Source organism: Panthera onca, chromosome F2 (genome assembly GCF_046562875.1).
Source record: "Panthera onca isolate mPanOnc1 chromosome F2, mPanOnc1 haplotype 2, whole genome shotgun sequence".
Classification (NCBI taxonomy): domain Eukaryota; kingdom Metazoa; phylum Chordata; class Mammalia; order Carnivora; family Felidae; genus Panthera; species Panthera onca.
In genome coordinates, this window is record NC_138356.1 from 63,012,143 (window position 1) to 63,032,694 (window position 20,552).

At 41.7% G+C, this 20,552-nt stretch overlaps 1 long non-coding RNA gene across 2 annotated transcripts in view; it reads left to right on the forward strand.

Moving 5' to 3' along the window:
- LOC132664439 (uncharacterized) overlaps nucleotides 1-20,552 on the forward strand; it is a 51,717-nt gene that overhangs the window by 27,867 nt on the left and 3,298 nt on the right. The window contains exon 5 of one of the 2 annotated variants that reach the window (XR_009603672.3): nucleotides 8,916-9,032. This is a non-coding gene — a long non-coding RNA (uncharacterized LOC132664439). Of the gene's footprint in view, nucleotides 1-8,915; nucleotides 19,209-20,552 lie in introns of those variants that run through there. The other variant, XR_009603670.3, reaches the window with a different exon arrangement.

Here is a 20,552-nt window from a genome sequence, read left to right on the forward strand (position 1 = left end):
TGATCTATGATCTTTCCAAATCATTTTGCTTTATACAGTATTTTAACATTAAGGGTTGTCCCTTCTCAATATTCTTCCTTTTTAGAATTTACTTGGATGATATTATTTATTCATTTGTATTGGCTTTGAAATCAGCTCTTTGTTTCTCAAATAAGCCTGTTGGTATATTCAGTAAAATGACACTACACATATAGATTGATTTAGAAAGAATTGACATAGGTTTTCTCCATCCAGGATCATGGCATGCCTTGTCATTTGAACACGTTTTCTCTTTGTCTCTCAGAAGAATGTTACTGTTTTCTTTATCTAGATCTTAAACACTAATGGTAAGTTTGTTTTTGTCATTCCATTGTGGATGGAGTCTTTTTTCTTTATACCCACAAACTAGTGTTGATTCTAACTGAAGGGCTACTAATTTATAGATTTGAAATGTGCACCCTGTTTTCTTGGCAAATTTGTTTGTTCTTTGTAATAAAAAAATTACCAGGGCACCTGGGTGGCTCAGTCTGTTGAGTGTTCAACTCTTGATTTCAGCTCAAGTCATCCCAGGGTCATGGGACTGAGCCCCATGTTTGGCTCTGGGCTGAGCATGGAGTCTACTTAAGATTCTCTCTCTCTCTCTCTCTCTCTCTCTCTCTCTCTCTCCCTCCCTCCCTCCCTCCCTCTGCCCCTCTCCTCTGTTCATGCTCTTGTGCTGTCTAAAATAAATATATTTTTTTAATTATCCCAAAAAAAACCTACAAAAAATGAAAAAAACTTTTTCAGTTTCTCTTTGGTTTTTCAAATATACAATAAAATAATAAATACTACATTTTTAATTTTTACACCTTTAATTTTTCTTTTGCTTCATTATATTGGATTATACTTACAGAATTAAAGTTAAATAGCTGTGCTGATCATTATTTATCCTGAATAATGACAAAAATGGAGCTGCTGGTTCAAGTGAAATACATCTTTTATTATTTTGGTTTTAATTTACCTTAATTTTATTACTAGCAAGTTCTAACATTTTCTTTTCATTTAATTTTTTCTGTTGGACCTCCTGTATTGGGCCTGAGTTGATCACATTGCTTAATTCATGGAACTTTGTCATCTATGGGCCATGTGAGCTCCCTCTTATTTTAAATTTATTTGTTCCCAGTTATCACTATTGTTATTCCATATTCCTAACCCCTTCCCATGATAGGTTGCCATCATCATGTATTTAAAGTGGGTTGCTTTGTTTTTTATTGTGTATGTTATTGAAAAAGATCATTTGTTTCATGTACATATATGATTCATTTACATAAGTGGTTTTGTATCATGTGTCTCAGTAAGTACTGTTGCTGTGTGAACATCTGATTTGTAGCTTGTACTGCACTACGAAATTTCCTAGGGTCTGTGTATCATATTTTACCTATTCATGCTCCAACAGATGGATGTTCAGATTGCCTCTGACTCGCTGCTAAATTCTCTTCGTTTCTCCTATGTTATGGAAGAACTTCTTTGGGGTATTCATTCAGGATCTTGGGTTATATGCCTATAAAGCCATTAATGCCATTTGGGTCTTTAGAGTGGCAGCACCAGCCTGTCCTCCTATGAACAGGGCCTGAGAGCTCTTTTACCCCTCGTCCACTCCCTACCAACACCCATATGAAAGGTTTTCTATATGCTTATCCCTTGTGTGTTCATTTCTCCTGTGTAATGATTGTTCATATGTTTTTGTAAGTATTCATTTTTAATGTATCTCACATATTCTTTGTAAAAAAGCTATACCAATTTCACCTTATTGCTAGGGAAGTTTCTTGATATTTATGTTTGAAAGATTTGTTGTTGTTTTTTTAAATTTTTTAACGTGTATTTATTTTTGAGAGGGAGGGACAGTGCAAGCTGGAGAAGGGCAGAGAGAGAGGGAGACACAGAATCTGAAGCAGCCTCCAGGCTCTAAACCGTCAGCACAGAGCCCGATGCGGGACTCAAACTCACAAATGGTGAGATCGTCAGCTGAGCTGAAGTCGGCCACTTAACTGACTGAGCCACCCAGGCACCCCTATGTTTGAAAGATTTGTGATGTTCCTTCAAGCCTTACAGTTTTGTGATTTAAAAGGCATTTAAAAATTATTTCTATCAGGAGTTTCTACTTTTTGTAAGAGGGGTTTAATTTTCCCACAAGCTGTTTGTCTAAATATAACAGAGAAGTAGCTGAGAATTCTAAAAAAAAAAATATTAGAACAGGGATGAGGAGGGGCCAGGAAGTCACTGGAGGCACAGCAATCATTTTAGAAATATATTTACTCACTCATTTAACAAACAATTACTAAACTTATTATGAGCTGGGCACTGTAATAAATGTTGATGATACAGAGATGAGTAAGACAGTCACCTCCCTTAAAAAACACATGTCCAGTGGAGGAGAGAGCTGTGTAAAAACAGATTAATTGCAAGAATTACTACAGAAACATTAGCAAAGCCCTGGGGACACAGGTTTCTTCCATTATGTGACTCAGGTTTTCCAATATTAAATTAATGTGTTTATTATATTGATGACACATTTTCAGAGTCATATTAGGGGAGAGAAAATAAAAGAAATAGAGATGAATCCATTGATTGTTGTATTTAGTCAACAAATATTTACTGAATGACTCGTTTTGTCATTGGGCCATGTATCAGGGATATAGAAGTAAGCAAATGTTAAATGATAACAAAAAATTATTGTCTGATTTTAAAGTTCTCAGGAGCTTTGTGCACTATGATTCATATAGCACGTTGAGCCGGAATATTTAACATATTACTTAGTCATCTATGTTGAATGTCAGAGATCATAATACACGTGTGTACATGGGAGTAAGCACTTCAGTTTTGTTGGTTGTAGGTACGTAATGCTACGTCCATCTTGTTTTACTAAGAGTGAACAAAGGTGCATTAAAAGGAAGAAATGTTTCCATAAGGCAGGCGATTCTGCTTGCACGGATAGTGACCATGTCCTCAGGCAGAGATGTAATGCATGAAGTCAGTCCTCTTCAGGAATTTTCCACCACTACCCCAGGCAGAGGGATGCCTTCCATGTAAGGAAGCTGGGTGCGTGCAAGTTCAATGGTATGTGATGGCAGAGGTTGGTTGTGAAAAGTCTGTGAAGAATTCTAAAAGCTACAGGTGATATAAATTTTAAAACTAGATATAGTCATTTTATTTCTAAGGCAATAGTGGGGTTCTTTGAAGCCCAGAGAGTCTAGAGAAGAACAATTTTCAACTATTCTTTCTTTAAATCCCCTTGAGGAAATATATCGGACCCTGAGGTAGCCTCCCATCATCGTTCCCTAACTATGGAATAGCCCAAGGTTTAGATGTGACTGACTCCATCCCCAGATTAACTGTGATAATCCCATCCTCCTTTCCATGTTGATTGGTTCATTGGCAGCCAGAGAGGCCTTGGTGGAGGAGGAGAATCGAGCTAGACTTTGAAGACAGAGTAGCATTTTGATAAGTGGACAGCAAATTACAAGCAAAAGTGAAGAAACAGGAATATGCAAAGTTTGCTTAGGGATGGGGAGTAAACCTTTTTTAACTAGAGCAAAATGTCTTTATCTCTCAGAGCTGCCCAGGTGATTAAACTCAATTCTTGCATTCAGTAAACAATTATTGAATGGTACATAGGGTAGTACTAAGTAATAGACAGGCTTCAAAGGAAGTTGCCTCAAGGTTGAGAAACCCCACAATAAGGTAAACCCATTGGTTTTAGAACTAAAAAGGCCTAAGACATCATGTAACACAATCCATTTCAAGTACAGACTGAGGCCCAGATAGCTTAAGTGAATGGAAGCAGCAAAGTACACAGGGAAAAGAACAAGTTGTCAGAGTCATTTAAACTCTTTTACTTTAATTTCCATCACCAGACAAGTGGCAGTAATAGCACAAGAAGCTGTCCTCGCTATCCAGGGAAACAACATAAGCAAAGTGTCAGACGCAAAATAGATACTAAGTAAATATTCTCTTTCATTTTCTTTCTTCCCTTTATTGATAGCAACACAGAAATCCTATAGCAGAGTTAGGAATAACTCTGCTTGACTCCCAGGACACCTCCCTCCTGCACAGGACAACAGTCCATTATTAGAAATCCCATGGGAAGGAACAACAGAGGCCTCCGACTTTCTCCAAAGAGGAGGAGCTATCTTCAAAAACTTATCCAGTTGTCTTATGTACCAAGCTCATTCTCTTCTCCAGACCTGTGAATACCTTGATTCTGAATCCTCACTCCTGTGGGAATGCTTTTCTTCCTCCTTTCCATCAATCCAAATCCTCTCATTCATTCATTTATTCAGACATTCAGTCTTCATGGAATCAGGGAGTCATTAGACCTCTACTGAGCACTTATTTTGTGGCAGGCACTGGGATAGGAGCTGAGGTAACAGCACCAGAGAGAAGAGCCTGCCTTCAAGGAGTCTAGCTGGGGCACAGTCTACTTCAAGCACAGATATGCTCATTCTAGGGAAGTTAAGGGATGATGTTATAGAAGTATGGGCATGATATCTTGAGAACATTGGACAGGGAAAACTAGGTGTGCCTGAAAGGTCTCTGCCATTATTCTACTGCAATTACATATCCATCATTTTCTTGTCTGCCTCCAATTACACATAAAGATGGCCACACACAATTGAGCCCATAGGTACATATACTGCTCAGTACATATCAGTGTAGTGATATCAGGATGTGAATAGGTATAAGGTGTGTATCTAGCCAGGAAGGACCAAGGCAATCCAATCAAGGGACCTCAGGTTTATCTAGAAAAGCAAGGAGTCATGCCCAGGGGTAGAGGATGGATAATTCCGTCATTAACAAACTTTAGTATGGGCCTACTGCAGTGTTTCTAAATCTTGGTGGCACATAGAATTATCAGGGGGTGGGGGGGCATTTGAAAAATACAGATGCCCGAACCATATCCTAGACTTGTGGAAGCAGGATCTTTTGGGATGAAGCACAAGCATATGGGTGTGACATGTGGTTGATTCTGATGATTAATTAGCAGGGGTTGGGAAGCACTGGTCTATTTGGTGCCAGACATTTGCAGAACACTGAAAATGCACAAGCAGTCCTATTCATGCCTTAGAAGACAAATCTCTGTCCTAGAAAAACTAAGTCAGGTGGGAGAGACAGGCAAGCGAAGGTACACAATCAAGCAGATAAGCTCTTCGATAGAGACAGGTACGAAGTGATGTTGGAACTGAGATGAGAAGGACCAGTATGCTTCTGGGAAGTGGGGGAAGCTCAGTAATGTTGCATTTGAGATGAGATACAAAGGATGTGCAGGAGTCTCCCAAATAAGAAGGTGTGGGAGGCTATCCCAGGCCTAGGACTGAGCTTCTAGTTCCCACTGGGCTTAGCCACCAGGTCCAATGATGTGGAGGGACGTCTGAGGGAGAAGGATCAGGGCGCATACATCCTGGGACTGGGCTCTTAGGTGTGTCTGAGGTGAAGATGGTGATGTGATGGATTGCATTAATGATTTATAGCTGTTTCATATACCATTTTTATTTCTTTCAATCAGACATTTATACCTAGGAAACAGTCATAAACAGAACTTGCAGTGGGAATACTCAAGAAGGGCAACAATTCCCTCAAATTTGAAAACAAAAGCTTTTTGTGTTAAGTCTAAAAAATTCAATGGTGAGATCATAAAAAAGGGGGAAGGGCAGAAAGGGGTGGGGTCATTCTGCAAGGGCAAGGCATGGACATAGGAGCAAGGTTTTCACCTAGGAATTTCAAGTTCAGTGTGGCTGGGGCAAAGCACGGGGGGGAAGGCTGTGTCCGTGGATAAGGTGAGGGAGGAAGGTGTGCTCTGAGCTCTTGAAGGCTTCCGATACTCTGCTGTAGGGTAGACGTCACCCAGTTTGCACTGGGGAATCCTAGTTATTTTATGTAGGACGGTGCTAGGGTCATTATTCCTTTTCTGAAAGGTCATTCTGAGCATGTGTATATTTTCTTTCTCCGACAGAATTGTAAGCATGCAGTCAACAGGAATCATATCTTGACTTTTTTTTTTTTTTTTTTTTTGGTATCACCAACAGTGTTTAGCAGAGCAGGGGACACATGTTGAGATGTCAGTAGTTAATGGATTCATTAATTATTTGAGCAGCACAATCCCATACACAAGTGAATGTTGTAATATGGCTATTACAACCCATGTGGTGCTTGCTCTTTAGAGATCTCAAGCAATCTTAAGCTGGGATTCTTAATTTTAACATGCACACAAATCACCTGGGGATCTTGTTAAATGTGATTCTGATTTATTATGTCTTTGGTGGGGCCTGAGATCTTGCATTTCTAACAAGCTTCCAGATGCTTCTGCTGATGACAATTTGGATTTCTGTATTTTGAGTGGTAGGGATCTTGAGATTCCACTGCCTTATTTGGAAAAGTTCCAGTAGTGGGGTCATCTGTGAACTGTGGAACATTGTACAGGGATTGTGGAAATGAAGAGGCTTCCCCTTGAGAAGCTAAGACTCCAGACAGCTCCCTTGGGCCTGGTTCTGAAGGCAACCACATGTCTCTTTGGCCTCTGGGGTAGATATTGATATTGTTTGCCTTTAAAGAAGCGTCTGGACGGGGCGCCTGGGTGGCTCAGTCGGCTGAGCGTCTGACTTGGGCTCAGGTCATGATCTCACAGCTCGTGGATTCGAGCCCCGTGTTGGGCTCTGTGCTGACAGCTCAGAGCCTGGAGCCTGCTTCTGCTTCTGTGTCTCCCTCTCTCTCTGCCCCTAACCCACTCACATTGTCTCTGTCTCTCTCAAAAATAAATAAACATTAAAAAAAAAATTAAAAAAAAATAAAATAAAGAAGCATCTGGTGCTGCTGCTAGTTTCGTCCTTGCCCTGCGAGTATTGAGTTCCAAAGAAAATCCATTAGTAACAGTGGAGTTGATAATAGAACAGCACATTAAGTCAGAGGACTCTAAAAACAGCATGCTGTCAGCGTGTAATTTGTTTAGGCCCAAGTAGAATGGAGCGTTTTCTCGGGAATTTTCAAGTTTGAAATTGGATTATGGGCCACTTTGTAACTTCTTGATGTTTTCCTCTGTGAAAATGGTCTCATGGCCATACAATGGCAAGCTGGAAGTCCCTCAGGGCTCACCAGCTAGTAGGCATGAAGACGGCCACATTGGTTAGGCTAAAGTCTGGCAGCTTGGTACCACTCATCACCGTGACCAGGGGCTTAGGTTTCATTCTGAGATTTCCTGACCTTTTTTTCTGGCTGTCAAAGAAGCACCAGGCCACATCTGCCTCCGTCCCCAGTGTTAATGCGTGTTATTGCCTGTACTGGCATCTTTCAGCCATGGACCCATGATGGCTGCTCCATCTCAGACAGCTCCCCATGACACTACCAATCTCCTTCATATCCACTCCATGCATGGGTATGGCCATTGCTCACTTGGGCCATAGCTGGGAGGTAGTCTAGGGTAGCAGCAAATGGAATTATCTCTGGACAGAATGCCTCATATCAGCTGTGGGACTTGGGCATGTTCTCTAACCGCTCTACACCTTAGATTTCTTACCTGTAAAATGAGGTTAACTGGAGTTCTATAATCTCAAGATTGTTGAGAAAATAAGGTCATCCACTTAAGCTCCTAACTCTATTCCTGGCACATAGAAAATGCTCAGTGAACAGTATTATTCTCACAGAATAATGGTTCTGGCCTGGGCAAGCTTCAGGCTTCAGCACAGCTGAGACCAGTTAGTTAACAAGTTTTCATGACATGGTTGATGGCTCTGGGATAAGAGAAAGGGGGAAATGCAACTGCTATTTGATATGGAGATGCTCAGGTATGATAGACCCAAGTGCTTTCTCCTGGGGTCCCTCTCAGGGGCTTCCTGGCATGCCTTCAGGGCTGTCTTTCTATGACAAAAGATGTTTTTGCTGCAAAAGGATGTCCTTGAACTTATCTAGACTCCTTTGAGACCAGGCTCAGAGGTAAATTTTGTCATCCCGGGCTCCATTTCATTTTCCAGCATCAACTCCTCCTTGAGGTTACTGATAGTAGAAATCTCCACTCCCTAGAAAGGGAGCCTTTATCCTACTCCAGGGTGTCACCTGGCCTTGGAACGAAGGCCAGTCCTCTTTCCCCCCCAGTCTTGCCCCAGGGCTCACTCTCTTTCCTTCGTGCAGAGAATAACTGAACTCTTGACTCAATTCATACTTAATTTCTATTCAGGCTCATGTGAGAGATAATCTCATAATAATGATAATAATAATAACAACAAAAACTAATTTTTCTCATGTTTTCCTTGCCCCATGGCCTCTAAAATCATCTTCCTAAAACATGCTTCTTCTTATTCCACTATCTACTTGAAGCCATTGTGCCCTCCCTGGCACTTAGGAGATGAAATTGACGTTAGCATAAGCATCTCTTTATATGTGCTGGTCTTTTGTCCTGAGATGCTCTTTGGGCCTTTGTTTTCACCCACTCAGCCATCATGGCCGAGCTCATATCTGACTTCCTCTGGGGATAGTTCCTGGCACCTGGCTGCATCCCCAAACCCCAGACATCGGCCAGGATCCCTCCTCCAGGCCCCCTTGACGCTCTGAACCTTATTCCATCACATGGCAACACACAATAATTCTCTTCCGGTTCTGCCTCCCCTCTGTCAAAGCGATAGCCTCCAGTCACAGGAGTGGCAGTGAATGAACTAATGCACATTAGTTCACTCACATTTTCCGAGTTCTTTTTTGTCCACTCTGTCCTCCGATCCTTACTATAGGTCTGTGAGATAAGTAAGACGCATATGACTGTGATCTCTGCTTTCTATATGAGAACAGGAGTTTCTGACTAGTCCGTGGTCTCCTGTCAGCTATGTGAGGGCAGAGGCAAGTAAACTCAGACTGAGTTCTTAGGGCTGTAATCCCAGTGCCCCTTTTCACTACTTTTTATTGCTTCCATTTGACAGAAACTAAACCCTGGTAGGAAAAGGGTCCCAAGGGAGACAAGGCATGGGGCCAAGGAAGACTGAGGGAGACAGCGACCTGCCGAGGCACTGGAGCTGCAGAATCACTGGGGCTCACAGGTAAGGCCGTTGGGTGCAATGAGAACCCTGGGGTGTACTGTTGGCTGACTTCATGACTTGAGGGAACATGCTGTTTGATTAAGACGAGGTAGATAGGAATGGAGACAAAGAGAAACACCTTGAAAATGACTTTTATGCAAGACCAGACCACACTCAAAATCCGGTCTCAGGCACCACCTCGCAGAGTGCCATTCCTTTCCAGCAGCCCTCTGGATTGCTCTAAGTGACGAGGGATTAATTTTATAAAAGTCTTGAACTGCTGCTAAGAGTCCTTTTTAAACCTGAAAGCAAAACAAACAAACATGAAGTCCTACGGAGCCGAGAATAAGCTCCGAGAGGGAGTGAGAGCGTCGGAAATAGTTACTGGGATGGAGGAGGGGACCATGATGTACCTTGTTTCAAACCCCCGCCGGCACTGTCCGCTCACCCACCCGCAGGTTCCGTGGGCAGTCTGAGCTCGGCCGGGGGCACCGGGGGGTGTCGCAGGGAAGATGCCAGGATGGGAGGGCTCAGAGCTATTTCAGACTCAAGGCTGACATTCACGGAGACCTTAAGTTACGTCATGAAAACCGTCTGGACTTTAGGCCCCCTTATGCCAAATGCGGTTTCCAGAAAAAGGATCCGCCGCATATTTGGAAGCCCATCAACCAAACGAGTCGTCTCGTCACTTTCGTGCATGAGATCTTTTCATTTGTGAAGAGCATATTATTTTGCTTAATTATGGGCTTTGAGGAGATGGCGTAGAGCAGCGGAAAAAGCATGAGCCGGGAGTCAGAGCGACCTGGGTCTGAATCATGGCCCTGCCGTCCACCAGCTGTGGGGCCCTGGCCTGGTGGGTCTCAGTCTCCTTGTACATGAATAGAGAATAATTTAATAAAGACCCATATCGTAGGGCAGTTGTTAGAGTTGGACTGTTAGTGCATGTCAAGAATCTTGTCCTATTCTGCTACTCAGATATTTAGTAATCAGTCACTAGTATTAATAAAGTGACTGACTTTTAACATGGTAACATTTGGTAAGTGAGATTTCATGTTCACTCCAGAAATATATATGTAGTGGTATCTTATATATAATCTTTTGCTGGCTAAATATACTGTCTATGTTAAGTTTCCATTTCCCAGTGGAACTTGCTGTATCAAAACCCCTCCCCAGGCTCACCTTTCCTTAGGGAGTTTTCTTAGATGGACCCTCACGGGTGCCCTCCTGGTGCTGAATTCTTACTGTTTATTTTATAATCATCTATACCATGATTAATTATGCTTTTCTTAAGGAAGGGTGCATTCTGAAAAGAGAGAGGATTATCTCTATCATTCAGTCACTCATTGCCTAAGACTTGAGTCTTCATCGCCAGTATGGGGATAATATTTAACCCATGTGTCTTACAAAGGTTATTTTGCCCCTGAAAAAAAAAATCAGGTAAGATCATAAGCGGGAAAAGATTTTCTAAATCATAACAGGTAAGTAAATTCAAGTGATGACGTGATTTTTGGTATAGATCCTTTTGCAGCCGATAGGAAATGTCTTTGTGCTGTGGCCACCTGCCTGGGAGTCACCTTGAGGTTACTCAAAGCCTCTCTCCACCACCGGATGTTAGGAGATTGGGTAACTTTCTTGAGTAATTGTCTCCTCTGACTCATGTTCCTTGCGATCCCCAGAGTGACCTATGTGCTACTCAGGATGAGCAAGGAATTTCTTCTCTGGAATTAAGGGATAGCCCCAAACTTTCAGCTTAGTCTTTTTTTAACACAACTTCTAGAACTACTTACCTGAATAGCCACAGAACAAATCTGTGCTGCTGTTGGATTCATGTTTGCTGAAATATATTTTGAGTACATACTCTGGAAGGGCATAGAATTTCCACTTCTCTATTGAGATTCTGTTCATGGATACCCATCTCTCCTTAAGACCCAGTTGGGATGGAAGAACATAGTTAACACATAGCATGAGTATGAAGAAGTCATCAAGACATACCTTTTAGGTGTACTTGACCATCTTTCTTTCCTTACTTTCTCTGTTTCTGGTCTCTCTCTCTCTCTCTCTCTCTCTCTCTCTCTCTGTGTGTGTGTGTGTGTGTGTGTGTGTGTGTGTGTGTGTGTCTCCGTGTGTGTCTCTCTCTCTCCCCTCTATTTCTCCCTTTCCCTCTTTCCCTTCCTTTTTCTCTTTTTAAGTCCTTTCCCTTTCCTACTTCCCTTTTATTACACTCTTTCCTAGTCATTCCCAGGCATAAGTCATTACCTTTGTTACATGTACTCAGAGTACAACAGTTGTGGGCATCTAGTCCAGGTCTGAGATTCTAATCCTTTGCTCTGTATTGTAATTACCTAGAGAGCTAAAAGATACTGATGCCTGGGCTCCAGTTGAGCTAATATCTCAGGGAGGAGGGGGATCCTAGGCCTACTACTTTTAAAAAGCTTCCAAAAAGATTCTAATGTGCATTCAGCTTACACTGGTTGAAGATATTTGGAGAGCAAAGATATGACAGAACTATTCTAAAAATAAACTAAAATAAGATTTATGGCTCAAAGAACTGCAATCATGTGGTTTGGCCACACTTGCTTGTTTTCTATCCATCAAATATCAAGTATTTTTTGAGAACCACAGAAAGAGTGGCTGGTTATGCCCAGGCAAAGCTTTTAGGTAAGTTTCAAAGATAAGGCTACTAAACACTTTTATATACATTGAATTATTCAACCTTCTCAACAACTCTAGGGGGCCTTATTTTTCCTTCCAGTTTACAAGTGAAGAAGCACAGGCACTGAGGGATTGCTGTTTAAGCTCAAGGTCTGACCACTAGTTAGAAGTGGAGCCAAGAGATATGAATGCAGGCATTGTGCAGTCTTCCTTTTAATTATCACGTGATACCTCCTTTCTGCATTGACAGATAAGATGAAAACACAGACATTTACTGGAGCAGTGGTTCTCAATCTTGGCTGCAAATTAGAATGATTAAGGGAGTTTTGTAAAAATGTCCTTTGCTCAGGTCACACCTTGGACCAATTTAATCCCCCAGACTCAAGAACAGAACCCAAACATCAATATTCTTTGAAGTGTTGCAGCTGACAAAATTGGAAACTACTGAATTAGAGGGAAGAGAGCAATATAAATGAGAGTCATCAGGATAAGCTTCATAGGTAATATTTCACCTGAACTTGGCATGAGACAGAGTAATGCCCTCCCTTGCCAAAGATGTCCATTTCCTAATCCCTGGGAATAATTTCTGTTACCTTATATGGCCAAGGGGAAGTAAGGGTGCAGAGATGTTAAGGTTGTTAACTAGTTGATGTTAAAATGAGGAGTTAGCTTGGATTATTCAGGTGGACCCAATGTAATCACATGGGCCCTTAACTGTGGAAGAAACAGGCAGAGGAGGGAGAACCAGAGAGATGGTAGCATGAGAAGGACTTGGCCCAATTCAGCTGGCTTTGAAGATGGAGAAAAGACTCAAGGAATGCAGGTGGCCTCTAGCTGGAAAAGACAAGGAAACAGGTGCTACCCCAGAGCATCCAGGATGAACACACCCTTGCCAACACCTTCAGTCTAGCCTAGTGAAACTCATTTTGGACTTCTGACCTCTAAAACTATAAGAAAATGAATTCATATTGTTTAAACCCCTGTTCATGCCAATTTGTTTCAGTGGTAATAAGAAATTAATACAGTGCCTTAAAAAGGATGGGTTTAGAGAAATGTGTGGTAAGTGTGAAAAATACCCATTTAACTGCAGATCTGACTTTCTGTGTATAAGTATCTATGTGCTGCACCCTTCACATCTCTGCCCTATGCAGTGACTCTACGATGTATCTGTAGCCTGCAGTTGAGCTCGACTTCACACTCAAGACTCTAGAATCAGCACTCCTTCCAATTACCATACTGTGTACTTTTCCTCAGGAAGTTCCACAACAACTTAGGATCCTGACGGTTTGGATTCTAAATGGCAGTGGTAATGGTGGTAGTAGAAGTGGAGAGGAGAGGATGAATCTAGGAAACCTAGAGATGAAAATCAGCCCAGGGGAAATTAGGCTACTTGAGAAGGACAAAGGAAAGACAGAGCCAAAGAAATCTACAGATGTTCAGCTGTGGCAGGCTTAAAGGGTGGTGGGTAGTATCTCTGATAGAATTGAAGGTGCTAGAAAACAGAACAAATCTGGGGACTGGGATGGCACAGGGTGATGGCATTACAATAAAGAATTTGACTGGGAAGGAGACTCTAATCTATGGACTATCCCAAGTGATGAAGAGTATCATTTTTATGTTAATGAAATGGCTCCCAGTAGGCCCCTACTTAATTGTAGCATAGGGGCTGGTCACAAGAAAGACCCACCATGTTGATTAGTGAGTTGGGACTTTGAGCTTCCTTGACATCTGTGGCATGGAGGAGGGCTAGAAATTGAGCCCAATCAATCATGCTCATGGAATGAAACCCCAGTAAAAACTAGACAGTGGAGCTTCTTGGTTAGTATACACATTATTGCTGTGATGTGTGTGTGTGTGTTTGGGGAAGGGGGGAGGTGATGCCTGTGATTCCCCTGGGAAAGGGCACAGAAGCTCCACGTCTAGGACCTTCCCAGATCTTAACCCCTAGGGGGATCCTTTGTAAAAAGTATAATCATAAGTATAGTGCTTTCCTGAGTTCTGAGAGTCATTCTAGCAAATCATTGAATCTGGGGGCATGGGGCACCCCTTTCTTTTGTAGCCAGTCTGTCTGAAGTTTCTGTGGCCTGAAGATCCCTGAGACTTGCGGCTGGTGGCTAACCTCTGAAATGGAGGTAGTCTGGTGGAGGACTTTGCCCTTAACCTGCGAGGTCTATGCTGCCTCCGGCTAGTTAGTGTCAGAATTGAATTCCTCCTCACCTTCTTGGGAGATACTACATGACATAAATATCCGTGGGCAAAACTCAGAAGTATGTGAAACTAGTTTCCCCCTCAACACTAAGGCCAAAAGAAAATGCAGAGAACATTAAATACAACATTAAAGTACTCACATCGTACTTCTTAATTGTCCATTCTGACTTCCCCAATGTCCTTGAGCCAGCGTGATGGGTAGGTGTAGGGTGTAGGGTGTCTTAAAGACAAAATGCATTGCAAATGGAGTTTCTGTTACTCACTTGCTGTGAAATGGTGGGCATGTAACTTATTCTCTTTGGGCTATAGCCCTTTATCTTTAAAATGGGAATATTAAGCCCTAATTTGGAAAACTGCTAAGAGAATGCACATAAAACGGTAAAATCTTGGCACATGAGAGATGTTCAGTGATTGTTATTTTCAGCTGTCCTTTAAGATTATTTCCAATTGGAATGGTTCTTTCTGAGCGAGATTTCCTTCTATCCAGTTTATCAAAAGGAAGTCAAAGTGATTGATGTGGTTTCACTGAACACTCAGCGAACTACCGGACTTTGGGGGGATATGCTGACTCAACCTCTCAAATGTCAGTGGCTGTTAGAGAGTTTTGTCTTTAAGAGGGTCTTACTGTAATTGAAAAATTCACCATCTCTGCTACGCGTCGGAAGGGAGAAAGAACATCCTTACAGCGCCTGTATCTGCGGTCTCTGCGATGCTTGCAACGGCCTGGTGCCACATTTGTCCAAACTCATCCCGGCTGCAGGTGCGCTGTGTGGATGCTCTGAACAGCACCATTGCCATCGGCACACCATAAGTTTTGGTGACTTGTCCAGGGAGGACCAGCATGTCTGGGGCCCAGAATGAAAGCCAGGCCTCCATGTCCCTTCAGCTGCCTCCTCCGATCTCGCCTCTCTTCCATTTTGTGGTAAAGTGGTTTTAGCTCTGAACCAAATAACCAGCATCGTTTCCTGGAGGAACGCCCGTGTTTCATTTCCCTCAAATGATCACACAAAATGGTTGGGTGCCATCCCTCATGTGAATTTCTCTCTTGCGAAGGAATAGGTTTTAAAAAACACTTGCCTACTATGCCAAGTGCTGTGATAGTAACTTCCGTGGGGTGACCGGATAAGCTTCTGTGGTTTTATTCTATCAGTTGTGCAGACAGGGAGGCTGAGCCCCAAAGCAATTACACTATTTAGGAGAAGAGACAGGATTTAAAATTAGGTGCGTCTCACTTCCAAACCCTTTTTCCTTTACTGAAGGTTCATTAACCCACGTGGGCCTGCTTCTGAGAAAGACAACTACTTATCTGGAGGTAGAATTTGCTCTTATTTTTCTTTTATTCCAAGACCTGATCAGATTTTATTTTTTCTAGAACCTTTATGATGACATTCCCTATTCTTTAAGTGTGGCTTAGTCAACAGAGCATATTTTCAAATAATTAGGAGAACATACAGTGCCAGCTACACCCAAGTGCCAGTCTGTTGGCTTTAAGTTTTTTTATACCCAGTCTCAAATCCATGGCTTGGATTTAAACAGAAATTTATTCTGGAGGCTTTAGCACAGCTTACTTCTTTTGCCATCGCCTCTTAGTAAGCAAATCCTGGATGCTTTCCTTGCCACGAGTGCTTAATGGCAGAGTACATCTTGTCACCATCCAAGGCAGATCCTTTTGAGTGGCATATTCCCGTGGCTGGAGGGAAAAATACGATCCAGATCCCACAAAAAACAGATGGAGTTTTCCATGCAAAACTATTACTCTTGGGTTCCTGGCTAGTGGATTTCTGTTTTTCAAAATTGTGGGTTTTTTTTTTTTCCTTCTTGACTCTTGCTGTCCCTCTGTCTCAGGAGTAATGTTTGGTATCTCAAGCTTAAATCCAAAGATGTAATCGAGATAGACCATTGGAAGGATGTATAAGACTTGAGATAGCTATGACTAGGTCAGGCAAATATTACACCCAGCCCAAGAAGTAGACAATAATAGAGGTCCCAGTAAAAGAATGGTGGATGTCAGGGGAATTCAGCTGAAGTAGGCTTTTAGGAAAATGATGATATGATAACTGGGTTATTGGGATTTAATGAGATGATATCTGTAATGGTCTTAAGTGTAGGGCTCTGTTCCTCACAAGTTCTCAATAAAGGGCCCTTCCTGTGAGTACCACGGTCAATGTAGAAACAAGGGCAAATCAGCTGAATCAGTGACTTCCTAGCTTTTGCCTTTATAGAACATTGTTTCTCAAAACCTAAATGGATTCAGATCTAATAGGAAAGCATTTCGTAAATTGTAGAGAGTATTATTATTGCTGTTATTATTTCCATGACATCAGCATCAAGGGAGACAGTTAAACTGTCAGGTGTGAAGTGCAATGATAGTTACATGCACAGTGGGATTAAACCCACTCCAAGAGAGAAAACTGGTGGTTCCCCATTTTCGTTATGAGAAGCACAAAGTTAAACAAGAATCTTGATAGGACTGAGGAGCTCTGAGTTCTGACAGCAGCTGTGCAATTTAATTTCTTGCAGCCTCATTTGGGTCCTCAAGGATTACATACAGTATTCCCCAAAATTTCCCAATAAGAGCTCTAGCACTCCAGTCCTGACCTGTGACTCAAAATTCATCCTGGGTGGATGCTAGGGAATGTACATTTTGAACAAACATCCCAAGTGATGCCTTTGATTAGGTCAGGTTGATAAACACTAGGATGGAACAATCTATAAAGGCCACCTACTCTAAAACCCCAAGAAAGTAGGAGTTTCTATTAAAGACACCATTTTTACCCAATCTCAACGTCAGAATGAGAGCTGTTAAGTCCTGAAATTAGGTTCCATTGGCTGTGCGTGTGTGTGTGTGTGTGTGTGTGTGTGTGTATGTGTGTATGTGTGTGCTTGTGTACGTGTGTGGACATGTGTGTATGTGTGTGTGTGTGTGCACATGCATGTGTGGTGTGCATGTGTGTACATGTGTGCATGTGTGTTGGGGGGAATCACTATAGCAATAAGATGCTTTAAAAGTGCTTAAATCAGAGGTCATCACTCTCCAGGAGGGTTTAGGAATGGCTGGACAAGGCAGGAGGGATAAACAGATGACCTCGTGTTGTCTTTCAGAAACCTGTGATTCCATGAGAACGACACAGGTTTTATGCATGATCTGTCCTGTTTACCTCCTCTTGTCTGAAGTCAGTGAGTCATGAAAAACCAAAATTGCTATTGAAATGTCAATTTGGAAGAACGTCTTTGTTTTACTTAGAAGGATTTTTGTGGAAATATGACTTAAGCTTTTGTGTCTCAGAAGATGAGGTGGATTTCCCTGGGAAAAGACTCAAGAAAACCCAAGGAAATGGGAGACTTATTTTGTATTAAATATTTGGAAAAAGACAGGAATCTCAATCCATTAGTCATAACCAAATGCCCAGTGATGGTGCTTCGCCTCTGATGACTATCCTGGAAAGATTAATGATTCTTTACTGTGACCTTTCCTTTCCACTCTGGGCTCCCACCTGCAGTCTGAGTTGCCTATTTACCTCGTGGCTGAACTGTTTGAATGGTCAGCTCTTCTGGTTTAATAGTCTCTAGCCTATCCCCACTCCAATCCATTCTATACACTCCTGCCACAATAGTCTTGAAATTCTGCTTTGCAGACATCAATACCTTTCTTAAAACTTCAATGGTTCCTACTGTGTTTATAAGTAAATATTATGAAATTGAAGATTATCAGAAGGATAGAACCTCACAGTCATTGCAGTTAGCTCCCCAAATCCAAATACCTTTGTCTGGCAATCAAGGACAGCTTATTTACTCTATATATTAATCAGGACTCTTGTTTATGAATTACAGAATCTGGCTTGGGTGAGAAGGGAAGGTCAATGGTTCATGAAACTAACAGGAAGAAAAGATGTGGCTGGAACCAGGGGCTTGAACATCATCAGGCTTCTTTGCTTGTCTCTTTTTCCTAGTTCTCTCTGATAGCTCCCTTTCTCTGTGGCCTCTGGCAACTTTAGGATCACACTTTTATAGATTTTCATTGTACAGAAAAAAAATTGCCTTTAATTCCAAATGCAGACATCCTAAGGAAGGTCTCTCACTGAATGCCCTGGTGTAACAATGGGAAGAGTTGGGTGCACAGAAACAGAGGCTGTTATTGTCAGACCCCATTGGAACTATGTGGTTGAGTTGGGGGTGGGGGTGGGAGAGAGCAATTCCCTAAAAGAAGGTGGTGCTGACCAGACTAAACCAAAGAGTTCTGGGTAGATAAAGCAGTTAGTTTTACAACCCACAGTGTGCTATAATAAACTTCTTTGAGCTATTTTATTCTACTCTTTGAATTTTTATATAAACTACATGAGTCTAGACAATGTTTCCTCAACATGTTATGTACATTTTAGCCACTATGGCTTTTCCAGTACAATTCCTTATGTCTACATCCCACTTCCTTCTCTCTGCCTAGATGTGACCACAAGACCTAGCTGAAGTTACTGCTTCTTGGCCTGCCCTGGGTTTCAGAGATGACATTTGATGAATGTGCCATGTTTATGCAATTCAATTGGTACTAAGTATATATCATCTGGCATTAGCAATTACTCTGCCACGTGTATATCCTGTCTCTCCAACTCTCTTAGAACCATCTTCAGGACAGATGTGTTTAAACTCAGCTGCAGAAATAATTGCTTCTGGTTATTATTACTATTAAATTCCTGTTTTATAGCTTCCTAGGTTTGAGGAAAGAGAAATTTGGAAAATAACAGCAAGAAAGTCAAAGAATTAGAGAGTATAGTTGTATTCAATATCAACAATCATACAGTAATTGAACTGGCGTCAGCCTCTGTTTTGAGCTTTGATCAAGGGAAGATAATAATAAAAGTTTATCCCTTAGATTGAGTTTGGGTATCAGTTAGGAAACATCTCCAAAGGCACAAAGTATTTTGAAAAGAAGCTACTTCCAGGGCTATCAGTCTCCCCATTGGCAAAGAAAAGCATAGAATTTTCTGTTCTCAAAGCTCTCCCTTTCTCTTACACAGATTTATACACCCAAGCATAAACACTTTTGTGTTTGACAGGGATGGTTTCACCAATAGCAAATTAAAACAACCCAAAACTATGCTCCTGGGAGTAATGATGGCTTGCCACTTTATCTCTTGCTTAGAACTGGGTATAAAGTTGGCACGCCTGGTTGGCTCAGTTGGGTAAGCATCCGACTTCAGGCCAACTTCCTGGGTAAGCTCAGGTCATGATCTCACGGTTTGTGAGTTCGAGCCCCGTGTCGGGCTCTGTGCTGACAGCTCAGAGCCTGGACCCTGCTTTGGATTCTTTGTCTCCTCCTCCCTCTGCCCCTCCCATGCTCATGCTCTCTCTCTCTCTCTCAATAATAAATGTTAAAAAAAAAAAAAAAAAAAAGAACTGGGTATAAAGTACACTGTATTGAGTACTATAATTTGGCACTCAAAAATATTATTTTCAATGAATTAACAAATTAGATTTTCAACATATGAATAAAATACTGGATAGTCTATTGAATAAGATACTTAATAAAATAAGTAGAATAGAAAATCCTGGTTCATAAGTAAAAACTTCATAGAATATTTTACATGACCAGTCTAGAATAAGGATTTCAAAATTATTTCTCAGTCTGTATTCTTTAGTCCACAATACTAATCCATCAAAAATACTTCACAACTGGTGTAGGTTTCTGGATGAACAAGGGGACACAGTGCGTTTGTACTCATGAGGATAGTTTAAACTCCCACCCAAACTGTCATATCAAATTTTTAAACAACAGAATTGACCAGTTCTAGCTTCTTCCTGGGAAGAATGTAGAGACATGGAATTAGTGTTGTTCTCAAATTTATGACAAAAAAAAAACAAATTAAATTCACTTTCATGACTTAAAAAAAAAAAACATTGGCTCTACAACACCAAGAGTGAACCCTAATGTAAACTGTGCACTTTGGGTGATAATGATGTGTTAGTGTAGGTTCATCAGTTGCAACAAACACATGAGTGTGGTGGGGCAAGTTGATAGTAAGGGAGGCTGTGCATGTGCAGGCCCAGGAAGGATGTGGGAAATCTCTGTACCTTCCTCTCAATTCTTCTGTGAACCCAAAACTTCTCTTAAAAAATAGTCTTAACTTAAAACAAACAAACAAGCCAACCACTCATGAGAGACCTGAGGTCACAGAACAAATATGGCCCCAAATCTAAAAAGAGATAGTGATTCCAGGGAGAGAGGGCACACAAATATGTGCTTCTCTGGGGGGTAGATGCAACTGAACATGAATCGGAAGAGCTCAGCTAGGATAGCTCAGAAGTTGGTTAAGGCTATGTGTGGGCTGGTGGAATAGAGTGGAACTGGGTGCTGCAGAAACTGAAGGGGTCTGCACCCTTTTTGTTGCTTTGCAACCTTGGGAGCTTCTCAGGTGAAATCAGAAATTGGTCCCCATACATGGAGAGCAAGGGGAGACTGAAGAAAGACACAGACCACTCTAGGTGGTAGGTGTCAGTCTTAATTAGTAAGAGAATTACATACAAGGCTTGTCTTGGGTAGTTGTAAGATGAGTAGATCTCTGCACCTGCCCGCCAGATTCTTAACGTTTATATAGAGGCCTTAATGGGGGATCTGTTGTGCATTCAGTCCAGATGGTCCCAATAACCCATTGCTCTCCTGGGCTACCCTAGAAATGGCTCCTAGTG